General features: G+C 37.7%; 1 long non-coding RNA gene across 1 annotated transcript; it reads left to right on the plus strand.

The window, feature by feature from the left end:
- The first annotated feature begins 1,361 nt into the window (after positions 1–1,361).
- Positions 1,362–3,726, plus strand: LOC113616824 (uncharacterized). Its single transcript, XR_003431422.1, has 2 exons — positions 1,362–2,568; positions 3,035–3,726. It is a non-coding gene; the product is annotated as an uncharacterized LOC113616824 (long non-coding RNA).
- Positions 3,727–6,301: the final 2,575 nt, after the last annotated feature.

The raw sequence follows: 6,301 nt of genomic DNA on the forward strand, positions 1-6,301 counted from the left end.
TTCCAACTCCAACTCCAACTCGCATTTCACTCTGGCACCAAAGGAAGACTCACACCTTCCTGCTTTTTAGTCATACCTCAAGGTCATTACCATATTGTGATCACCCTGAAGAATAGCCAGACAATTGTTATTTCAGAGCCATCTGACAGTTTGTAGCTCTAAAAATTAACTAAGGACCGCATTTGTCAAAAATATCCTAGTTTAAGATTTTGGTAATACAGCAACAGTAATCCCGAAGTCACTTATGACAATCAGTGTGGGAAGCACCCTCCTTCAGGAAGATCCTTTGCCATACAATACTCTTTCCCTGTCAGGTAATAAGGAAGCACGGCTGTAGAAAGTAACCTTTTGTGGAAAGAAATACTTGGCTTCGAGAAGGCTTGCAGTTCATATCTTTTTCTTGAATTAGATTCCCCATTAATTACTTTATCCACAAAGAGGTAATTATCAGAATTATGTAAGCAGTTAAGGAGATGCTACTCCACATTCTTTCAGCTTGTTGACCTTTCTCACTTTATTTCATGTGGCCATCTGAAACATCAGTGATTTACCTGTCTTTCTTTTTTTTTTAACAGATTTCTGTGTGTGTGTGTCCCCATGATGAAAACATCATTAAAGTAAAATATCATGAATAGACTCTTAAGAAGCAGAGTCTACTTAAAGTCCTGGAAAATATGAAAGCACTAATATTCATGGACAGCTCTACACTCTGAAAGTTACTCCAAATGTTGTTGATCTCTCTTTTGTCTAGGAGTTTTTCAAATTTTCTACCATGATCATTTGTTAGTTTTATAATTACATGATAAAGGCATTACATCATACAATCTTTTGTTATCCATTGCAGTTTTAAAACTATTCCTTTCCTTATCCTCAGCACATATGTCATAGATTATTAGTACACGAGCAAAGACTTTCAACGTAACAGTACTTTATAGTGAGAAGAACTATACTGAGCTATCTCTATCCTAAGGCAATGCACTAGGAAAGCACTAGGAATTCTTAAGCACTAGGAATACAGAGACGATCAAGGGGCAAGTTCCTTGCCTTTGAGTATACATGATCATTATAGCAGATGCTTAAATAGCACTTAGTATGTAACTCACCACAGCAGTCTTATTATCCTCCTTTTTAATAGGTGAGCAGAGGAAGCCACAGGGAAGTCATAGGGTAAAGCCAGAATTTGAACCTAGGTAGACTAGTACACTCTCCACGGCTTTAACTACTACATTAAAATATATATATATATAACTCCAAGTATTCCAAAGTTAAAAACACTTATCTACCAAAACTCCAAAAGGAGCACACAAACTTGCATAGAAAATAAACATGTAAAAGTTCATAAATAAACCACAGTATAACCTGCTCCACATAATATACTGACTGCAGTGTCCTGGGCCTCTCCCATCCTTAGGTAGCCGGAAATTACAACAAAATAATACTTTTCACCTTTGGAAGCCACACCATCTCTCATACCAACCAACCAATTACTTCCTTAGAGAGAATAGGAAATTAACCTGAATATCATAAAAAAATATATATATATATAGCATTACTGATGTAGAATCTTTGTTTAAAGACAATAATTTCAATAGCAGAGGGAACGTTACCATTGCAGGCTTCAGATAACATGTATATTTTTCAGATTTCATGCTAAATCATATAATGCCATATTGTGTCTGAAGCTATTTTTTCAATAGTCCATTTTCTTAAATGGACTAGCAAAGCAGTAAATACTGAGGAACATTTTGGCTCCCAAATCCTAAAGCCATTCTGATTATGCCTGGGTGATCATGGGGACGTCATCGGAACTACCAGAGGACTGGCTGAAATACCAGTGTTCTGGCCAGCTTACAATCAGAAATTATACAGAATCCAATTTTATTTTTTTGTTAAGTAATTCCTATGAGGCTTTTGGGATGTCAATGTAAAGTCCTTTCATGTGTAATCTTTATCCATTAGATAGGGAACAATGCCAATCCCCATCATAAATACTTTCACAACCTGACACTGAAAATCCACTGTAGGGCATAGGACCTGCAAATAGGATGTGAATCACACACATCCACTCATTCAGACAATCCACAAATATTCATTTTTAAGTCTACTATATGCCAATAATGTACCGGCCTCTCAGATGCTAAACCATGCTAAATGCTGAAACAGACATACTCAGTTCGGGCCCTCCTGGAACTTATTACCTACAGAAGTGCCTTCATTGTAAATGGTCAGGTCTCAGCCAATGCTATTATCATCAGCAGGTGACCAAAGGATAGAGCTTGCTTTCTAAACAAGCTCCACACTCTTTGCTTTCAACATTTTTGTTTTCCTTCAAGGCACATAATCCACTGGTCAGTTTCTCCCAGTTAGTGAGGTTTGGGGAAAAGGTACCCAGTGAACAATTCCTTGTGGCCTCACTCTTTCCTCACACTCTCCTCTGTGCTTTTGAGCTAAAGAGACCTGGATTAAAGTCACTTGCTCTAACGTTATTATTTTAAAATACGGCTGCTCCTGCTTTGAGGATTTCCACTGGACCAACACAGCAGCAAAGCAGCACTGAATCAGAAGCAGGTAAATTTCAAAATGACAGCTCTAAACACATCCACTCTCCTTTTGTTCTCCTCCTATCCCTTTGCTCTGAACACCTCTGCCCTGAGGCTTTGCCTTTACCCTTCTCTGATTACTGCTCCAAAAGGGTTTCCAAGAGCAGGGAGTATTTATGGTTTCATTTGCTCCCAAGTCCTTGGTGGAAAAGGATGCTTGCTTCCTGATTCTTACTAATTCCACACTCACATCATCAACACAAAAATCATTAAAAAAAAAATTTCCTCAGCTTCGTATTTCTTCTGGGCCAACACTGAAAGAATATTTTCAAAGAAACAATATCCTCTCTCCTTTGCTCTTCTGAGTTTCACGTTCTTACCTCCAGTCTCATTTTCAACCCTTATTACAGGATGCATCACAAAAACAGAAGAAAGTTCTTTGTGCTTTCCTGTACCAGCTAATTATTCTAATTTGTTCTGTCTCTACCCAACAGAATGCGAAATCAACACAAAGGCTGATTATGCGACCTCTTCCAAGGGAATGGTCTGCGAGTTGTCTATTTACTAATGAAGCTCAGTGTGTATTAAGGGTTGACTGAAGCAATCATCAGGAATTTTCATCCCTTAAATTAGTCTTTTCTACCAGATGCACATCTTTCATTTCGGATAATATAACTTTTAAGTTCAGGATACAACTGGACAAAAGAAAAGAAAAAAAGGTAACCAACACAACATTTGCAGTAATAACACAGTAAGAGCTCTCATCCTTCCCTGAGGAATTCAGCCTACTTTATGGACGCAATTTAGTACAAACTCATAAGAAAGCTAACAAAGCCCCAAACCACTTCACAAGAGCGTAGAGAGGTAAAGGTCAGAAATTATTACTGCCAGACCCAGCAGACAATGGCACCTACCGGAAAGAGCACAGGACAGGAAAACCTGGAAGCCTGTGTTCCAGTTTCGGTTATTCCTTTAAGCACTAGTACGATCTGAGTGAACTCAGCCTGCCTTGCTTTTTCCGTTTATAAAAACCTACATCATCCTCTCAGTAGAATGAAATGCCACATCTGAAAAGTTGCAGATCTCTTTAGGAAAGAAAAAAGCTCATGCTTTCCAACCAAAATGGAATAATTCAGTCAATGGAGACTTAATAAAAATCTGCCATAAAGCAATTGTTTACTTGAAATCTATCTTTTGTGGTATATTTATTGGGGTAAGGAGTGTAAGCAAATCATAATTAGAGTTACCGATTATTCCAGAAATCAAGGTCATTGAGTTCAGATTCCAACTTTGACCCTGACCCAGGCTTACAGAGATGTAAGATGTCCCAATACCTCATATCCAGCATACATGGGAGAAACAAGGTATGCAGACAGATCCTCTTATAAATATCCCATATGTAGTGGTTTTAATACAGGGTCTCAGATTCATTGCCATTCTTCGCATCCAGATGTGGGCATTTTCCCTTGAATTTAGGCAGGCTTTCCATGGCCTCAAACAATAGAGCAGGGGTCAGTAAATTATGGCTGGTGGGCCAAGTCTAGGCCTGTACCAGCTTTTATAAATGAAGTTTTATTGGAACACAGCCATGTTCCTTAGTATATGTATTGTTTGTGTCTGTTTTCACATCACAGCAGCAGAGCTAAGTAGTTGCAAAAGAGACTGTATGGCTTGTAAAGCCTAAAATATTGACTGTCTGACACTTTATGGAAAAAGGTCTCCAACGCCTGCAATAGTATATAATGAAAGTGATGCTATGTAACAACTAAGACTAGGTCATAAAAGGTCATGCAGCTTTTGCATGATTCTCGTGGAATGCTTCAACCCTGGACACTCATTCTCTTGGGATACTCTATCTTGAATCCTAACTACCACATTATGAGAAGTCCAAGCCACCTGGGCAGCCATCTATAGGCACTCCAGTCAACAGTACTTGTTGGGCCCAGTCTTCAAGGGCCAGACATGTGAATTAAAATTATCTAGATGATTCCAGCCCCAGCCATCTGAATCCTCATGAGCTGAGGTTTCAGATATCAGTCATGGAGTAGAGACAAGCCATCTCCTCTGTGTACTGTTTGAATTGCTGACCCACAAAATCTGGGCACATATTAAAATTTTTGTTTATTTCACCACTAAGTTTGGACTTCTTTATTATGTAGCAATAGATAACTATAGCACTGTGTCTGTACACAGGATATCTACATTTCACAGAGCACAGATTTTTAGATGTGAATGTTGACTGCTCAATTTCTAAGAAGAACGTATACACACACATAAGGTACAAAATGTTTATGCATATGTAAATATTAGACCCATATAAACTAATCTATATTATCCATAAAATGAGGGGGCCTTGATAATGGCTACCATTATTTTTCGGTATTTATTGTGTTCCAAGAACTGATAAATTGTTGCATTGTATGAATTTTCTCTTTCACCCTCATAGCAACTCCCTGAGAGAAGTAATGGTATCTCTATTTTATAGATGAGAAAACTGAGGCAAAAACAGATAACATGCTCACGAGTACTCAACAAGTAAATTTTAGAGTCAAGATTTGAACCCAGGTTCTCAAGTTTTAGATCCCTTACTCATACTCACCAAGCTATATACTGAGGAAGGGGATGAAAGCTGACACCATTACCTCATGCTCAAGAAGTTAGACAGAAACTTAGCAGGTATGGTTGAAAGAAGACAGGACTTGGAGTTGTAAGTCCAGAGCCTGAGTTATGAGATGAATTCTCCTCTCATCTAGATATAGGTTTGTTTTTAGGAAATGAAGAAGATCACTGCATATTTTGATTGTTAATTTCTGTACTTAATGATTACCAAAGAATGGAATTTTACCAGGGAGCTATTTTGCAATGACATAAATTATTGATTCAAACTCAAACCTTTATTATAAATTATTGATTCAAAATCAAATCTTTATTAAGTCTCCCTTGCATCAGAAGTTTTTCCCACTCTTCATTTCTTTGAAACCCTTTCCTGTCTACTCTTGGCCAAAGCTTGAAGCCTAATTTAACACTTGGAAATAAAATAATGAAATAGTCATAACACAGCAATTCCAATGCCTACTGAAATGGAAGCTCTAAATAATTTTTCAGATAATTTAGGAAATTAAAAATATTTACATCATAGATGCAAAGACAGAAGTTACTTGTGTAATAAATGATGAGACAAAAAGTTTCTGGTCAAGTAGATTTGTTTAAATATGATCACTAATCTGAGTTCTACCCCTGTGCTAAAACCCAGTGACAGGTTGCATACAGCTTCTAAAGGGATAGTTCAGTGCATTGGGTCAAATTCATGCCATAAAATGTGGTATTAGTACTAGAAGACAGAGTGACTGTCTTCTTTGGGACATAGATGAAGACCCCAAGATAGACAATATCAAGGACAAATTATGTAGAATAAGATATTATCTCAGTCCTTGGAACATGTCATCCAGGATAGAACAAGAAGTACATTTTTTATCATGTACATGAAGCCAGAGACAGTAAGCAAAGAGTGGTAGTTGGTTAAAATAGACAGGTTTTAGCAGCAGAGGCACGGATGTAGAAAACAAACTTAGGGTTACCAGGGGATTGTGGCAGGGAGGCTAAATTGGGAGATTGGGACTGAAATATACACACTACTATACATAAAATAGATAACTAGTAAGAACCTGCTCTTCTTATTAGCACAGGGAACTCCATTCAGTACTCTGTAATGGGCTATTTGGAAAAGACTCCAAAAAAAAATAAAAGTGGGGCTTCCCTGG

The sequence above is a fragment of the Aethalodelphis obliquidens genome, unplaced genomic scaffold (assembly GCF_003676395.1).
Source record: "Aethalodelphis obliquidens isolate GAN/ISIS:26980383/991018 unplaced genomic scaffold, ASM367639v1 scaffold577, whole genome shotgun sequence".
Classification (NCBI taxonomy): Eukaryota; Metazoa; Chordata; class Mammalia; order Artiodactyla; family Delphinidae; genus Aethalodelphis; species Aethalodelphis obliquidens.